This window comes from Arachis ipaensis, chromosome B1 (genome assembly GCF_059453495.1).
Source record: "Arachis ipaensis isolate K30076 ecotype BB chromosome B1, ASM5945349v1, whole genome shotgun sequence".
NCBI lineage: Eukaryota > Viridiplantae > Streptophyta > Magnoliopsida > Fabales > Fabaceae > Arachis > Arachis ipaensis.
This window is the reverse complement of record NC_142436.1, coordinates 4,678,689-4,697,996: the sequence shown is the minus strand read 5'-3', so window position 1 is coordinate 4,697,996 and position 19,308 is coordinate 4,678,689. Positions and strand designations below refer to the sequence as shown.

The 19,308-nt window shown below is 27.4% G+C and overlaps 1 long non-coding RNA gene across 1 annotated transcript; it reads left to right on the top strand.

Annotated features, from left to right (window-relative positions):
• Window positions 1-972: 972 nt before the first annotated feature.
• Window positions 973-12,427, top strand: LOC110269007 (uncharacterized). The gene is made up of 2 exons (XR_002357858.2): window positions 973-1,183; window positions 12,030-12,427. It is a non-coding gene; the product is annotated as an uncharacterized LOC110269007 (long non-coding RNA).
• The last annotated feature ends 6,881 nt before the right edge of the window (window positions 12,428-19,308 follow it).

Sequence of the window (19,308 nt, the reverse complement as noted above, 5' to 3'; positions counted from 1 at the left end):
TTACCCAACTTATTAACTTTATTATTGTTGACTCTGTTTTTCACTCCGACCTAAAAAGTAAGGGGTGTTCATGGGTCGAGTGAAATCGAGTTTGTCTTGATCCAGATCCGACTTTAAACATATATCGGGTCTATTTTTTAGACCCTAACCCGGCCCTAAACCCAATGAAACTTAAACATTTTCGAGTCACAACTATATCGAATCTAAACCAGGTAAAAATCGGGTTTTTAAAACTTTAACAATAATTTATAAAGAAACTTATTTATAAAAAAATTTATTTATGATGCACTTATTTATAAAGAAGAAACTTGTTATCGAAAAGTTGATATCCATATTTGAATTTAAATTTGTCCATAAATTCTAATTTGATGCTTCTTTGATCTATTTTCTAATTCAACAAGTGTGATTAAAAATAAAACAATAAACTTATAATTAATATAACATAATATTAAAATTAATTTAAACGTACATATATTTTTTAGTTCTCTTAGGGTGCACATAGATCGGGTGAAATTAGGTTCATCTTAACCTAGATCCGGCCCGAAATAATAATTGGGTCTATTTTTGAGACTCTTATTCGATCTTAGACTCAGTAAATTTACACCAAATTAATCTTTAACATATTCAGAATCGGACCGAATCATACGCACCCCTACAAAAAAGAATGTTTCGTTTATTTGCTCTCACATGTGTCAATCACATAAAGCATGACAATTTTTAGATATATCCACTCATAGTTTTTACCTATTAAAACTTTTCATCCTAAAAAATCATGTAGTTATTTTCCTTAAAAAAGCTACTACCTTTTGAAATTCTTTAGATTTCAAATTAAATGTCTAACATCAAAAGTCTCATCCTTATCCTGTGTAATATGTATGTTTGGTTTTGGCATGACCATCCTTATCCCTTACATGTACTTATACATAGCTATTCAATCATCACCTTTTTATATAGAAAAAATAATTAGCAAAATTCTATAACTACCACCATGCATGTCTTGTCGATTCAATTCACTATTGTATCATCATCAATAAGAGATAGAGTATGGACATCTGGTACATTTTGATAAGACTAAACGGGACACAATCTTTGTTCCCTTCTTTCATCTAAGCTTTGAGAAAAAGAAGGAAATTAAATTGAAGATCAAAGAATGAAGAATAACCCACGTGTGCATATGTTAAAGGTATGTGTTTCACATATAATTATTTGAACTTATCTTTTTTGTCTTGTGGAACTAAACTTTTTTCGGATGTCTCCAATTTAAAATCAAACTATACATACTTTCTTGGAACATTATTGAGCTCATGTGAATCACGAAAGGATATGGTCTACTGTGTGCCCCAACACAAAAGAGATATATGCATGCTAAAGTAAATTACTTATTAGTTCCTTAATTTCTACTCTTAATATGACTTAATTTTAAGTCCTCTCTCCTATAATATATACAATAGTCTCTAAAATCTTATTACATAATAGTCTAAATTTTATAATAATATGGTGGAGTAGATTAAATTATATTGTTATTTTATTACTAATCTCAAAAGTTAAATTGAGTAGAAAGAGATAATATAAATTATTATATTTCTAATATCTTTTTAAATTTATTTAATTTTTATATAGATTTTTTTCTTTTTATTTATAGGATCCAACTTTAGATATTTAAAATATAAAATTCTGATAACATATTATAATATAATTTATTTTAAAATTAAAATTAAAATTAATAAAAAAATAACATAAATAATTATATATCGAACGCATATTCACGTGAATAAATATTAAATTTTAGTGATAGTGGTTATTATGTATTCCCAACTTGAAGTTGCCGAAATTCCAAATAAAAGTGACATCACATCACTCTTTGTTTGAATAAATAAAGCATGAAAATGGCTTGGAAGCCAAAAATTAAATAAGACTCAATTACTTCGAATATAGTAAATTTTATAACTAATAGGGTAAAGTTATGATGGACGGACACTCACATAGACATTACATACGACACAATACGAAATATATTAATATGTAAATTTTAAAATTTTATAAAACATGAAGATATATATACATATAAAATATAAAGTATTTTTTAGATAAATCGTAATGATAATATTAAAATATAAATTAATTATTTTTAATTATTTTTAATATATTATTTTATTTATATTAAGTATTTAAAATATTTTTTATTTTAATAAATAATAATATATACTATATCTAAATTTATTTCAAAAATATATGTTAAAAATAAGATTGAACATACTGATACATGATGGTATTTGGGTGCGTCTAAATGTGTCCAAAGAAAAATTTTTTATTTTTTAGTAAGATATGGTTGGACACAACAGACACGAGTGTCGAACGAGTATCAATAAATGTCGTGTCTAAAATGTATTCGACACGAGGACACGACAAATCAGCAAAGTGTCCGTACTTCATAGAAGTAAAATATAACGTTTATACATATGAAAATTATTTCTAGACATTAATTACATATGAAATGTTAGAGATAAAATTTGAAAATTTTTAGAAATAATTTTAATACAAATAAAAAAATATTATGTACAAAATTAAATAAATAAAAAATATTAAAAAAATAAAACTAAACGTTAAAAATATTTAAAAAAACAATCACAAAAATTAAAAATAAAAAATATCCTTTACTCTAACTAATATTATCAATTCTAGGAATACCTTGTCATTATTATATAGTTAGCAGATCAGAAGAGAAAAAGATTCCATTCTTTCTTATCGTATATACTACATATAATAATTAAATAGGTAATATCTCCCACTAAACATATACTATAAACTAATAACAAAAATGAAATTGTAAAGAAGAGACTTAGTATGAACAAGATCAAGTTGTTATGATGATTTTATACCGTGTGCCGAACTCCAATAATGGAGCATATGAACATAATCCTGATTCGTTTGTTGATGTATAGATAATAATGTTAATAGTAAATTATGCCCTCTTGTCACTATATCATTAAAAAATATAATTTTTTATTAAAAATTCGTGGTAAATTTTAATATTTTATGCTGGATGATTACTTGTTAAATTCCTCCTCTCTCCCTCTTTTTCTTCTGGATGGCGTGTGGCTTAGACTTCTATCATATAGACTATTTCATAATTCCTCGCACAATTCCATTCTATTATTATAATAATTTAACAAGAATAATAATCACTAGAGTAGTAATTTTCTAAGAACAAATTCTTCGGTTAATATATATATATATAGCTATCAAATGACTATAGTATTTTAAAAAGTATTATTAAAATTAAAATAATATTTTTTAATTATTTAGTGACGCTTTTTAAAACGTGTTGCTAAACAAATATTACCAAATTATAAAAAAATATATAATTTTAATTTTAACAACAGTTTGTAATCATTGTAAATATAGACATACTAGAATTCTCTTTTATATATATATATATATATATATATATATATATATATATATATATATATATAAAATATTTTTTTCTAAAAAGTGAAATAGATCAATTTTTTTTATAATATTAATATAAGATTTTTACTCCACTACATGTCATGTAATTGTTTATTTTGATATATAAAACTTCTAAATAATGAATAATTAAATAAAATATTTTATCTATTGTAATAACGCATGCTTGATCAATTTCTATATATATCACTTGCACATTATCAAAGTATAAAATTAATATTAAAATATAACTAAAAAATAATATTAGTTTTTTTTAAATGAGCTTATTATATTACTCTCATATTTCAATTAATTTTTCTAGAGACCATATATATCAATTAGAGTTTTCATTACTCACAAATAAATTCGTCCAATAATATTTTTTAAAGTATTTAAATTCATTTGGGTATTGGTATATGGTAAGCTCCGAAAGAATCATTGTCATTTTATTATCCAAAAAAAAAAAAGTAATAATAATAAAATCGTCATCACTTAAAAAACGCAAGCTAAGCTGAAAAGCCTCGAATAATATAACGTGCGGCGACACGAAGCAGTTGCGTGTATAATAATATTCTTTAGAAAATGACTTTGGACTATGAATATATATAGTGGATAATCATGGTTAGTACAATATAATTATGGTTAAGATAATAATATTCAATAGCGCGTGATCATGATTAAAATTTTCAACTTTGATGAGTGGGATTTATTTTATTTAGTTTAATTTGATTAACTTATTGCAGGTGAAATTATTGGCCACTCCATGGATATATATTACATTATTATTATTAGGATTAGCTAAGCAGGAAATAATGTTTGTTAATTAATAGATTATTAATCCGTGATTTCATCAATGAAAATGAAGACATTAATTAATTAATCACAACATTGCATACATCATGTTTTCCACAGAGCTGAGGCACCATATATAATTTGTGAAATAATGCAATGGTAGTATAAATATTAAATATCATGTAAATGTTTTAAAACATTCTCTTAAATATAATTATTATGGAAAAGTATATGAACCAACTTCTAATCAACCAAGAATGGAACAACTTAATTAATTATAATTATATTAATAATTAATTTTAAATTTTTTAAATTTTATAATTTTTTAAATTTAAAATTTAAAAAATTTAAAATTGATTAAGTAAACCTAATTAAAACTTATAAAAATCTTCTTCTTTTCTCTTACATTAACCTACCCACCTCCAACAACCACATACAGACCTCTCTCTCTCACCGTCAGGTTCTCTCCGTCTATGCCCTTATCCAAGATTCTGCAACTTCTCAGACTGAAAGTGACGAAATGCATTGAGTTGATGATATTGCGATCCAAAGAGAGACTTGGTTTATTGAAGGAGTAGAGCCCAGTTTTCAGTGATGAGATCGTAGGAACCCATTTCAAGAACGCCATCGGTGGTTGGAATATGTATAAAAGTTCGGATGCCATGCATGTAAACTTCTTTAGCTTTGTTACAGTCGCAAAATTGAAGGTCCCCGTTGAATCAGATGGGAGATCCCGAACCGAAGGCCTGTGTAGCGAAGAATATGAAGCTTCGCCCATAGGGAAGCTGCGTGTCAAAGAGATCACGTAGATACCCTTAAAATCGGTCTCTGCCTTGCACTTGGTTCAACTTTAGGAATTGTTTAAGGAAGCAGTGGTGGAGCACGAATTGTCCTGGAACAAGTACAAAAATATAAAAAAAATATTCATTTAATAGGAAAAAAAATCCTAATGTTTAACAAAAGAAATATCCAGTTATATTTTGACAAAAATAATTAGATATTTATAAAATTTAAAAAAAATATGAAATTCTTAAAGAAATCGAGACATTCACATTTGCAATACAAAAAAATTCAAAAAATATATAAAAGAACATCCATTCGGTATAAAAAAGAAACATTCTGATACTTAGCAGAAGAAACATCTATGTATATTAACTTATTTTTATTAAGATACATTCATGTATATTAACTTATTTTTATTAAGATAAGTTTCGAGGTCCAGCCCATTAAAAAGTTGGCAGGAGTTGGCTGAACCCCTCTTAGTTTTCTAGCAGAATTGTTATGAAAGTAGATAATTTTAGGCATCTTAAAATCTAAAAAAATAATAAATTTTTTTATCTTTCATTTGGTTAGAAAGATATTTAAATTTTAGAATTTTCAGTTTTATACTAATTAATAATATCTAATTATTATGTACTTTTATATTGTAAAATGGTTGGTTATTATGTTAAATAAGAAAAATCAGTTTACTTATATATGATAACATGTAATTAGATATTAATATAAAACCCTTTGCCACATTGATAAGTGACGATACACAAAAATTAGAGTCAAAATATGATATAATGTTTGGATAAGTACATTCTGATGTATTTGATATATACAGGTCAAGTGAGATATGAAGTTGATTTTCAGAAGAGTCTGAATTCAACAATATAAGTTAAATTGCAGAGTAACCAATCTACTAGATTCTGAGTCAGTTCCGGAACATTCATTTCATAGATCTTGAACTTGCTCAAATATAGTGCATACATACATTTTTGCTTAGAGGATAAGGTCAAAATGAAACCACTTTTGTTGGCTTATTCGTTTCTTTTGATGACTTCCTCAAACAATGTTGTTAGAATTTTATCAAATTTTCAATTGACTTTTTTGGGATGAGAGTTAAATTTTAATTTGAATATATACATATTTTGTCATAAAAAATATTATCAAATCAACACAATATAATCCTTTTGATCAGTACTTAACCATTAATATATTTTTGCAAACTGATGTTAAAAAAAAATCTAAATACACTAGTAGAATATGTAAAATAGTTTAATTTTGATACATTAATATTTAATAGTATAAAACATTTTATACAGTCATATAAATATTCGTTTGTTTAGATGACCATTCACATAATCAATATAAATGGTAGTTATTTTTATTGATGTGATATTACGTAATTAGATATATGTATATTAACAGTATATCAAAATTAAATACTATGTATAATAACCAAAATTATTACCCAATATAAATAAAAACGGCTCCCTCCAAATTTTTCTCTTTGGTCATAAGTTAACACGTTTTTTTTTTTTTTTTTTGTCTTTTGGTCATAACACGTGTTAAAGACTAGTGTGCATGTTTAAGGTGAAAATTTTCTTTCTTTTTTCTTTTTCTATTTGATATTTTTTATTTCTCTTGATTGGGTTTACTGCAGCGGGATTGGGCTATACCTTAAGAATCAGTCCATGCCCCCTCTTAGATGAGGCTTCATAAATTCAAACCCAGAGTTTCTTTGAGATTTTTTCTCTCTAAACTAAAAGGGACGTAGGTGAGAAAACAAAAGCCCAAAGGGGACCTACCGATCTAGCTGCAAATTCAAGTGGAAAGAAATTATGGCCCAAAAAAAATTGGTAAGAAATGAGGTTTCTTTCCAGGCCCTAAAAAAATCTAGTCTTTTTTCTTGGCACATTAAAAATTTGTTAGCCCCTAACCAAAAACTGAACTTTTGTTAGCCTCCCATCAAATTACAGCAGGATTTGGACCTAAGTTTAATCTTGTTTAAATTCAAACCAATTTAAATTAAAATTATCATCTAATCTAATTCAAACCAAAAATCAATAAAATCATATTAATTTATATTTGATTGAATTTTAATGATGACAAACCGCATGATTTAAATTAGATTTTGAATCTATTTCTCAAAATCAATTCAATCTAATCTAATTCAAATCGCATGATGTATTATTATTATTATTATTATTATTATTATTATTATTATTATTATTATTATTATTATTAGTATTATTATATTTAAAATTTTACTTGTAATATATTTAATTTATTATACATTTTTATCTTATTCGTGTATTATTATTATTTATTGATTATTTTGTGAATTCAAAATGAGATTTATTTATTTATTTTAATCAATTTATAATTTATTTTCTACTGTCATATTTTTATTGAATTTTTAAGATACGATTTAGATTTGTTATGTCACTGTTAGTTATTTAAGATTTAATATTGAGACTTAATATATATTTAATTTTTTTTAATTTACAAAACCACAAATCAAATGCAATCTAAACCACTTGAAATTGCATCGAATTAGATTGGACTGTCTAGAAAAAATCACCCAATTCAAATTGCACCGTAAATAAAATTAGTATTCGTATCAGATGAGTTTTTTTACTTAAAACCGATCCAAACCATACTGCGAATACCCTTAAACATAGCCATACAAACCCATAGTATAGTAAACAATAATTAGACAGAGAAGCATAAAAATGAATGAAATGTGTATTAGACAAAAATTGTATATATACAAGAAGAAAAATACACAGCTCAACAAATTTTTATAACAACTATCAAATCTAGAAAAGAATCTTATCCTAACAAACAAGGTGAGTCACCACATTCTAGAACAAAAGAGAAAAAACACGAGTAAAAGAAAAATAATAGAGAAAAAAAGTTACTTATTCTGAATTTTGAATTTGGGTCTGATTCTCTTAAGTGTTGTTGCTATGTTGGGCTGATGGTGGTTGGTTCAATATGCCCCCGCAAGTTGGAGGATGGTGTTCGTCGAGAATTTTCATCTTGGATAAGTTGGTTTAGTTGAAAGTGGCTTGGTAAAAATATATGCAAGTTGACCATAGGAAAGGACGGGCAACAACTTCAGTACCCAGATAACAATCAATATCCAAATACTTAGTGTGCTCGTGAAAAATTGGATTGACGGCTATATAAAGAGCACTCTGATTATCACAAAATAAAATAGGAGGTCTATCACAAGAAACATGAAGAAAATTCAACAAATTCAATATCCATAAGAGTTTACGGGTGGTATTAGTAAGAGCCCGGTACTCTACTTCAGTTGATGAGCGTGCAATAGTGGTCTGTTTCTTTGTTTTCCAGAAAATAAGGGATTCTCCCAAAAAAAAGCAGTAACTAGTCAAAGATCGACGTATATTTGAACACCCGTCCCAATCATAATCGCTAAAACCAGAAAACTGAAGTGTTGAACTCCTAAGAAAGAAAAGCCCCCTCCCCAGACTATTCTTGAGATATCGAAGAACACGGAGGCTGCCTTATAGTGGTTCTGAGTTGGGGTAGTCATGAACTAACTTAATTGCTGGGTAGCATAAGTAATATATGGCGAGTAGTAGTTAAATAGATGAGTCGACCAACTAAACATCGATAAATAAAAAGATCTTACAACAAGGAACTATCATCTTGTGAAAACTTAGTAGTATTGTCCATAGGAACCCCAACAGGCTTGGCTCCCAAATATCCACAATCCAATAACAAGTCTAAACAGTATTTATGCTGTGAGAAGAAAATGCCTGAACTGAAATGAAATGAGCTACTTCAATACCCAAAAAATACTTTAAAACTTTCAAATTCTTAATTTTAAAATTATCATTTAGAATTTTCTTGATTGTTGCCATTTCAGAAAATTACCAATAAATACAATGTCGTCAACATAAATCAACAAGATGCAAACTTCATTCCCCTTAACTTTAATGAATAAACTAGAACAAAAAATGATTTGTTGATACCCACGAGAAATTAAATAAGGAGAACATAAAGCTTTGCATACCACATACGATTTGATTGTCGTAAACTATACAAAGACTTGAGAAGCCAGTAGTACTGATTGAATCGGTCAGAGGAGAGACCATGAGGGAATTTCATATGTTCAACTTTACACAAATCGCCGTGCGAAAAGGCGTTGTTAACGTCTAGCTACTGTATAGGCTACTGCCGAATGGAAGCTAGAGTGAGAACAATGCGGATAATCGCAAGCTTGACAACGGGAGAGAATATTTCCAAAAAATTCACTCCCTCTGTCTGAGTGAAACCCTTGGCAACTAAACAAGTCCGGTTTGATTCCAACACAGCAAGTTCCTCCTGCATGGCTAGAGACCAATAAAAAATTTCGTTAATTTTTTGAAACGTCTTTAGTTCATGCTCAGAATACCATAGTTGTCAGAACCGAACCGGTGATCGAACCGGTCAGGCTATTGGGTCACTGGGTCACTGGTTCAACCGGTGGGTCACTGGTTGAACCGGTTAACCCGGTCCCGCATAAATAAAACGTATAAAATAGCTAAAAACTTAAAAATTAACAGTTAAAAAACATATCTCCAATAACATTTTAATAAACATTAAGTCTCAAATCCTAAAAATAAGTAGTAATACCAAAATAAACATAAAATTTGTTAGTACTATTAGTCTATTACATAAACAACTCAATTTAACACAATGAAAATAAGCTGAATTAACCGCATTGAACAAATGGCCCCATGCATGATCAGTATTTGATGAAGCCATCCTAAATTCCTAATCAGGAGTTGATCCTTGTCAATTTCTGTCTCTGTCTCTGTCATTGTTCCTGTACAGTTGTTTTCATGTGAAGTTTATATTTAAGAATCGTTAGATGATTTGACAAGTTTGACTAAATTATCATTTAACGATTTTCAATTATCAACTTCATATGAAGACAAATGTATGTGAGTCTTTACCTATTATTATATACTATAAATATTTGTTGAAAAAATAATATTAATAGATATCGTATAATCATGAAAAAATAAATAAATTGTGATTAATAAAATTTATTTATTTATCTTTTAAATTTATATTAAATATAAAAGTATAGTTAAATAAAATATAAATTATTTAAAAATGAGTGACATTAAAATGAAAATAAATTGAATATAAGTAAACTAAAACATTCTATATGTATTATAATTTGTACATATAATGACAAGAAGCATTGTAGCCTGGTGGTCATGCTAGCGTCTTTGCTATCTTTAGGTAAGGGGTTCGAACCCCAGTCATCCCATTTTGGATTTTTCCAAAATCAAAGGATGACACTTGGCAGTGAATGAGCATATGGAGCACGGTGGAGTTGCGGAACGCTGGTGCGCCGTAGGTTCTCCTTCAATTGCGACCGAGCGGTTCGGTTTGACCGGTTTTCGCCGGTTTAGTACGGGTTTGATCGGTTCGTTCCGGTTTTGCTAACTATGCAGAATACAAAGATAAGAGATATGATATGTGAGAAGGAGACAGAAAAGAGAGCAAAAAAAAAAAAAAAATTAGATATCTTGACTTAAAGATGGAGAGGTTTGGAAAGTAAAAAAAGTATTTCACAGATAATTGGAGAGGTAAATGGGCGGCTTAGTTGAACGTTGGCTGTGATGAGGTGGCGGTGGAAGAGAAGGATCGAAGAGAAAACATGCAAATCGATGAAGGAATGGAGGATACTTTGGTAAAAAAGGGAGAAGGGGGTTGGTGCTAATGAAGGGGGTTGAAGGTGCTAAAAAAATATACTTGATTTGTGCCTATTGTCCGTATCTAAAAGATTTTGTTCTTTTGAACATAAAGAAATAAAGAAGCCATTGCAAGTGCCGGAAATACTAGGCCCACTAAAGACACAAAAATAGAAGGTAAGTTTATCATAGAATGGGTACCTCGATTTAATATTTGTACCTGCTATATATAATTATTAATTATAGAATATTTAATTTATATATCGCATTTTTTTTTTATATTGTTATAAAGATAGTCTATAATCAATAGAATTCAAATATACTTAGTATGACTCAATGGATCACTTTTTTCGATAAGTATTTTTTATAGATTCTACTCATCCTGGAGGGGGTGTTCAATGGGAATGAATTGGTGCGTGTGTTTTTTTTTTTTTTTTTTGTCATGAATTGGTGTGTGTTGTACAGGAGGTGATGAGAGTGAGAATTTGGATAAAAAATAAGTGTGGTGAGCTTATGAGGATTTGGGCTTTTTTGTAATTAATGGAAGGGTTAATTTATGAAAAAGAACATACCAAAATCATTTTATTATGTAAAGTATAAATAATATATCTTTTTAAATTATTTGGGTAGCCAAAAAAAAAAATTGCTTTGTGTGCTCGCAGATCAAATTTTGAATGGGTATTAATAAGAGTAGAAATAAAACATAAACATCTAAAAATCTTTAAATTATTGTAATCAAGTGATTTATTATATAAAACTTTAAAAGGAGTTTTAAATTTTAAAATAGATGATGGAACTCGATTTATTAAATAAATAGCATGATTGACAGTATAAGACCAAAAGTTAAAAGGTAAATTAGATTAAAACATGATAGTTCTTATAATATTTAAAATATGTTAATATTTTCTCTCAACTCTTTTATTTTGTTGAGGTATTCGTATTTCAATACAATTTTGTTGATAAATGATCTTTTTGGACGAGTAAAATTCATTAAGAAAAAATTAATGACTATTACTAGAACGAATAATCTTAATTTTTTAATTAAATTGAGTTTCCACTAAAGTTATAAGTTTTTTAATATGTTGTGAAACCTCATTTTTAGATTTTAATAAAACAATCCAAGTGAACCGACCAAAATCATCACCAATAGTTAAAAAATATTTATGATAATGAATAGAGAAAGTTTTAAAAAGTCCCAAATATCAAAATATAATCATTCAAAAATGCAAGATGAGTTGTTTAGGTTGAGGATTTCTGATTGAAAATTGAGTTCTTATAATACATCTGTTATGGCCACAGAGTATATGCCTATGCAAAAATTTCTTGAAGATAGGGCATGTTATCAGGATTCAGTGCAAGACTTGGATATGGAAGATATTGATTTTGACAAAATGAATTTAGATGCCCAAGAAGATGATGATGACATAGAAGATTGGTAGAAATTCTACAATTATTGAGGTTGACATTTTATTGTCGATTGATGCTCAAGGACTATGAAAAATGATAAGTTTTGTGAGTCATTTTTGTGATCACTGTGATGTAACATATGTGTCAGGTGGTAAAGTGTTAGTTCAATTTCCTCGATAAAATTTACTATGTCAAGCATAGATTCCAATTTACCATGTCAAGCATAGATTACCAGGTCTATGCTTTTGTTTGTGCTCAACTTTTAGATTTAAACATGTTTTCTTCTAGTTTTTAGCCGTTTTTTCGATTCTACTTTCTCAGTTTAAAAGATATAGATAAAGAATTTGGCTAAATGTATTCTATATTTTTTTATGCTTCGTGGACTCAATTTTTTGGATATGTAAATTTTGTGTGTGTTGTGCATGGTTATGGAAGTGGGTGGTATTAGACATGAATGTAGGGACAGTTTTTTTCTGAACTATAGAGTGAAAAAAATCGACTGTCTGATTTCTTTATTAAAAAATTTAAGAACACAAATCGAATGGTCCGATTTGTGTGGGAGGAAAAATCAGAGGGTCCGATTTGTACTTTTAATTTTTTTTATTTTGAAAACAAAAATTGGATGGTCCGATTTTAATATTAAATTTTTTTTAATTGTCTAAAACACAAATCGGACAGTCCGATTTGTGTACTGCAAATTTTTTTAATTTTTTAAACACAAATCAGAGAGTCTAATTTACTCTTAACACCACAATTGTGCACCCATACACTTCACAACTATATCCTATACCACTTTTCTTTTTATATCTAAATTAAAAAGTGACTTCACTATATTTTTCTTCTTTTTCTTTGTGAGATCTAGCCATCTTTTGACTATATTTTCCACCTTGCATGCTTCTTTTAGATAGGTTGTTTATTTTGATTCCATGACTTTACATTCATTTAGTCACAGGATAGAGAAAAGCTTTCTTACTTCTTTGACTTTACTCACAATTTTTTTACTCTTTACTAAGTCAAAAATACTTCGTACCAACAACAGAATATAAATAAAATTTTAAAAATTGAATCGGCCATTAAATTGATAAAGATAGATATTCAAATATTTAAAGATTTTACTTAAGTTTAATTGAAGTGTGACCAAATATAATAAAACAATATATTTTTTATATAAAATATATATTTTAAAAAAATATTTTTTAAAAATAATTCTTAACTATTTTTTCATAAAAACTATATTTATTCAACTAATTTATCAATTTTTTATCAATTTTTGACTGATTTTTAACAATCGATTTTTTGAATTAAACTGTTTTAACCAGATAATCAATTTTTTATTAAACTAATTAAACCGGTCAATTCAATTCGATTTTTAACGTCATGAATATAAGTCAATTTTTAACTTATTTTATTGACTTTTCTTGGCAAAATTAAAGAAGTGCAATTAAGTTGCAAGCTCGGTGATGCACAATAATAGATGTACTTACGCTCTTGGTTTCTTGGGGATTATATGTCAAATTTTAGCCAATCATGTCTACTCTTGTTAACAAAAGTAATGCAATAATTTAGTGGTGAAAACTCATATGAAGTCGACTTCACGTGAAATTGATACCTAAAAGTCGTTAATAAAAATTTAGTCAAATTAATCAAATTATCTAACAACTTTTAAATATCAATTTAACTTACATAATTCAATTGTAGTTAGCTGCAAAATCAGAATGTCAGTAGCCCCACAAATAAGAATATAATATTAATGAAGTAATGACAAAAAAAAGATAACTAGAAATGTCCATGTAATTTTTTTAAGACTAATTTGGTTATTTCAAAAAAGTTTGAAAAGACATGATATTAATTGTTGAAATGTGATTAGAGGTTTTAACCGACATATATACAGTTTGGATAACGTAGTATCATGCATTTCATCATCAAGTTAGGTCGGATAGTATTGTCAATTTATCACTTCTTCATTGTATGCATCACACGTACGCTTCCCAAGTTGGTTAGAGAATTGATTAGATTACATTAGATTACATCAGATATTATTGGACAGAATAGACTTGTATACACAAGTGTTGCTCTTTTTTGTGACTTAAGAAATGAAATGGGACCATATTTAGTAGTTGAAGATTGCACAGTTGTGCACTCGTGCTGCGGCTTGCATAATTCAATTTAAAATATATTATAATTAATATTTATTGTCTAGTAATATAATATATGCTTTAAAGTAATTTTTTAAATCAATATCTATTCTAACTTATTTTGTGTTATTTTAGATGTAATTCGATTGAATTTTTATAATAAAAGATTTTGTTCAATTATCTTATATAAAGAATTAAAGACTAGAAGGTAAGAAACCTTTCTTGAAAAATTCATAAAGATTTCAAACAAGATTCGAAGAGTTTTGTAAAATAAAATTGGAAAAAAAATGTTTTGAAAAAAAAAACATGTTTAAATCTAAAAGTTGAGTACAAAGGAAAACAAAGGTAGTGGAAGGATAATTGTTTCTCCATAATATGGATATATAGGAACGTTGATCATCAAATAAGATTTATTTGAGCTTAGAAGCTTTTCTATGAATAGACGATCTAAAAATTAACGACTATGCTACGTGTACATTAAAATAAGTCACTAAAATCAGTTATTAGTATAAAATATATGTTAGAATATAAATATAAATATTGAAAATAAATTAAACTACACATGTATTTATACACAAATATATTATTGGTGATTAATTTTATTGGTTGATTTTAGTGCATGAATAGTATTTTTAAAAAACTAAAGAGGGACACTTGTGCAAAAGGAAGTGATGGAGTAAAAGTGCATGTGATTAGTTGAGAGCCAATTCTCTTGATTTATTTTCATGTTTACTTCATTTTTTTTATGTTTTTATTTTCAATTCATTTTATTATGCAATTTTAGTCTTTCAGTTACTAGCTTTTACTTCTAAGTCGTATTGTAGATCTTGTTTTTTCTGCAAAGAAATGGTCTTAAGTAATTGTCATTGGCTCATTGCCATCTATCATTTGTAAAACTTTCATGTTAATTAAAAACTTATCACTTTTCACAATTATTTTATGGCATTAATGCTCGTATCTATTTCCTAAACTGAAATTGTGATACAAATTTTGTAGATACCCCATAAAAAAAATAAGATTGTTATGCACTTCTAAAAGACTAAAAACAAAAATCCAGGCAAAACACTAATAAAAGTATAAGTTTAAAGAAAAAAAAAAAAAGAAAATTGTAATGCACTATTTTTACTTTTAATCTAGTTAGTTAATTTTATTTGAGCAATGCTAGGGGCCAGCAACTTTTGTGATTAGTAGCCATCAAATAGCCATCAATGATGATCTAATGGTGTGAGATTGATGTGAAATTTCATCCAATGACTCACCTTTTTCTGCTGGTTACATGCTGGCCAAAATTCAACAAAACTACTGGCTCCCTAGACTTTTCCATTTTATTTTTTGTTTTTTGGTCAAATGAATTAGATAATTTGTCAATTTTAAGTATTACATCACAAACTTATACACTCGACATTTTTAAGAGTTCTTAATCACCATTTGATATTTTCAAAATTCAAATTCGAATACGGATATTAAAAAACATACTAATATGCTATCTCACTTTAGTTAGTTGAGTTGAGTAGTTTCTTTTTCTTGGTAAATGAAGCAAGAAGAATGGAGAGGAAATTAAACTAAAGGGCATGGGGGCCAAAAATAAAAAATCAAGAGAAGTGAGAGGGCATCAAAACTTAGCTGGAAGACAGATATTGGAGAAAACACAAAACCTTTTTGGGTCCATGAAAGAGACTAAAAAGATAAGGTTCTATGAACTTCACTCATACATGCGCCGCCACATTCCAAATGGGAGGACAAACTCATTAATATTTGACATAGAAACCTTACCAAACTCTTCATAACTCAACCTATCTTCATTTGTTAAAACGAGATAAAGCATTATATATACTTATAGACATCAAATTCAATCCAATAGTAAAAAGACAAACAAAAAAGTAGATGTCAAATTCTTTTGTTAAAGTTTAGATGCTAAAATAAATATGGGTCAAATTAGAATTTATGACTAATAAATATTTATAATATAAAAATTTAGGTATATAAAAATCTAGTTTCAAATGTTCTAGAGTTTTGAAAAGTTCTTATATCGATCTTATGACATGCAATGTACGAGAATTTGCAATTCATGTACGGTAGGACCCCAGTTATACTTCTCAGATATAACAAATAAGAATTGATTTGGTTGTTAACTAAGAGAGTGATTGGTGAGAATTAGAAGTTCTTGACTATTATTTTGCCCATAATAATATGTGACACTGAAAGCAATGATTATTTGTAAGGAGAATCAAAGTTTGATTTCATTGTCAATATTATCTATATTCAACAATAAAAGTAATCATGTCGGAGATTCCAGAATGTATTGTACATAATTACATATATAATAATTGAGGCCCATTTATTAGACAAACATTAAAAAAAAAAAAAAAAACTGATAGGGAATATTTTTCTTGATTTAGGGTTGAGCTAAGTCTTCTAAGGTGGAGCTCTATGAGAACAAAGATATAAAGTGTAGTCAGAAGGTTGAGAATTTAGGAGAAGGAAAGAATGGAAGATTGAGTAATTTCCTTTTTTTTTTTGGTTTTTACTTAATTCTGGTTCGGGCTGCTGATTGAAACTTGTACATGACCATAAACCTCTAAATGGGAAACAATTAGTTGGAATGAAACATTGGTAAACATAATCATGGGTTGGTCGAGTAGTTAGTTCACTCGTCTCCTTAAGTAAATGTTAGGGTTTTGAATTTTGTCTTGTGCATGCAGTAACTTATTGGCCAGTAACATACCTTTAAATGGAACTTTCGCGATGAATTAGTCTTTGACGTGAACGATAAAAGAAATATTAATAAAGATAACCAATTTAAATTGATCAAATAGTGAGCTCATTCATCTTTTGTAAAGATACATATTATATCACAGAAACAGTTGAAATAAACATTGGTAAGTTGTTACATCATATCTAAAGACATTTGTCTTGCAAATATAATATTATAGAACTACCATATATACACAAGTTGTGATAGCAACTGCTTTTAATTTGGAATTTTCATTAAAGCCAAAGAGATCTATTGGATTATCTCCTAATAATGATGAAAAAAGTACTAATAATTCATATCATTGTGGGATATCTAAATATAGTTTGAGAAAGTGAATGGTTGTAGTTTTTTAATAGCAAAGTCCCTTGTCCCTTAGCTTGTATTCTTGTGCTAACACATCATCACCATGCACCCCCTCTATAGAATTGTTACCTTCTTATTTCTAATTGTTTAGTTGGTTTGCATTCTCTGATGTCATTTATTTCATGCAAATTAAAGTGAGCTAGTTGCACACTTGCACATGAAAGACCTTCTCTTTTCTTCTTTTTGTGGGGGTGTGGTAAACTTAATTAGATGAAATTGTTAATTATTGTTAGAAATTGTTGAATAAGTATGTACTGTTATTATTAGAGATAAGGTCCCTATAATTCTATGTGTTTATAAGTGTGTGAGATCATTTTTATCATTCTTTTGAGCTATTTTATTATTCTAATATGATATTAAATTTTATCTGATCTAATTTAATTAGTATTTATGTTTGTATTCAAATTTTATGTTTCGGGAGAGAATTACTGCTCTATAATATTATAAGTATGAGATAAATAAATCTCTATTCTTAAACTATCTTTTAAGATGAATTTCACCCACTTAATTCTAATATTACAAACCTCACATGCATCTCTCTTTCAATATCTTTTACCTATTTATTCTTATTCTTATTATTTGGTTGTTTTTCTAACTCCTAATATTTGATTTGATAAAATTAAATTGGACATAAATAATATATATATTTGAGAATAAACTTATCCTTCCGTACTATATATTATACTCTATGCATGCATGATATGACTTATGATAAAGATTTTCAAGTTATATCTCAATCATATTAATTAATTAAAGTTGACTAAATAATCCTAATCATTATTGAGCAGGGGATCCATCTTATTACAATGTCCTAATTTAAATTTGGTGTGTTCTATATATAGTATTTAATTTTTTTTAACTATTTCATACAAAAATAAAGAGTGGAGTTCATTTTATTTTTTTTAAAATTTTTAAACAAATTAAACACCCATGTGTTAGGCAACATAAAATTTCCCTTTAATTTTTTTATTTTGGTATAAAACATTAATAATTTTGTCCTTAAAATTTTGTTTTCTTTAAATTTTGATAAGTGCATTTCAGTATAAAACATTAATAATTTTAGGGTAAATTAAAAATGCTTTCTTTCTAATTTTTTTTGTAAGTAATATCTTACCTTTTTTTTTCTTTTCTTTCTTAAGGCCAAGTATGTCTTAAAACTTTTTGATCCAAGTCTTTATTATTATTTTATTGGAATATTTTTATACCTATACTAAAGTAATACTCATATTTATTTCAAGCCTTAAAAAAATTATGCCAATTTTATTGAAATCTTTTAAAATAATAGTTTCAAAACCTTAAAATTACATCGTCATAATTTTTTATGGGCAATTTACTCATTTAAATTGTTTAAAAAAAAATGATATCAGGTTACAATTTTTTAAAGATGCAAATGCAAATACAACTTTCGTAATTTTAAAATTTATATATAATACGAAAATTACATTTACGTCTGCATATTTAAAAAGTAATTTGATAACGTTTTTCTCCAAACAATTTAAATGAATAAATTGTCCTTTTTTTTATTGACAAAAATCGAATTGAAACCGAACAAAAATTTTTGTCTGGGAACAAAAACATCACAATATTCATTAGTTAATAGGTAATTTCTCTCATATTATTTCCAAGGAAAAAAAAATACACAATTGCTTTTTTAACTTAAAAATAATCATTATAGCTCTTAAATTATTTCCAATCTTATTGTGATTATCACAAATTTACCAAGAGGAAGTAGAACTGTAGAAGTACTATTACTTATTATCGTTGACAACTTGATATGGCAAAGGAAAATTGTATGGTAGGTTGGTTAATGAAAATTCACCAAAGTCAAAGACAGCATTGAATGCATTTTTCAACTTCTTCTTAGGACTCAACAAACACACAACACTTGCATTGCCATTCTACTACTTCTCTTTTTTGC